We start from the raw sequence: 271 nt of genomic DNA, 5'->3' as shown, positions 1-271 counted from the left end.
CTCCCCCGTGCCGGGGATAGAAATCTTCGGTTGAACGAGAGGCGGCACACGCGACGCGGTACAACAACCGTTGGCAATCGCGGGAAGGAGGGGGCGACGAGGCCGTATCTCGAGCAGTTAAATTGTCATTTGGATATCAAAGGGACGAGAAACACCCCGCGCGCGGATAAGAGCGCCAGAGGTAATTTGGCTCAGTGAAACGCAAACACACCCCTCTCCCCCACTCGCTCCGTAGGAATATAACGGCCCTGACGAACGCACGAATTCACAC

At 57.2% G+C, this 271-nt stretch overlaps 1 protein-coding gene across 1 annotated transcript in view; it reads left to right on the top strand.

The window, feature by feature from the left end:
* The window catches only part of LOC102680868, a 37,896-nt gene that overhangs the window by 34,974 nt on the left and 2,651 nt on the right, over positions 1–271 (top strand). The gene's annotated exons all lie outside the window — the stretch shown is intronic.

The sequence above is a fragment of the Apis dorsata genome, unplaced genomic scaffold, assembly GCF_000469605.1.
Source record: "Apis dorsata unplaced genomic scaffold, Apis dorsata 1.3 scaffold_939, whole genome shotgun sequence".
Lineage (NCBI taxonomy): Eukaryota > Metazoa > Arthropoda > Insecta > Hymenoptera > Apidae > Apis > Apis dorsata.
The sequence above is the reverse complement of the archived record's forward strand: the minus strand, read 5'-3'. Positions and strand labels throughout refer to the sequence as shown.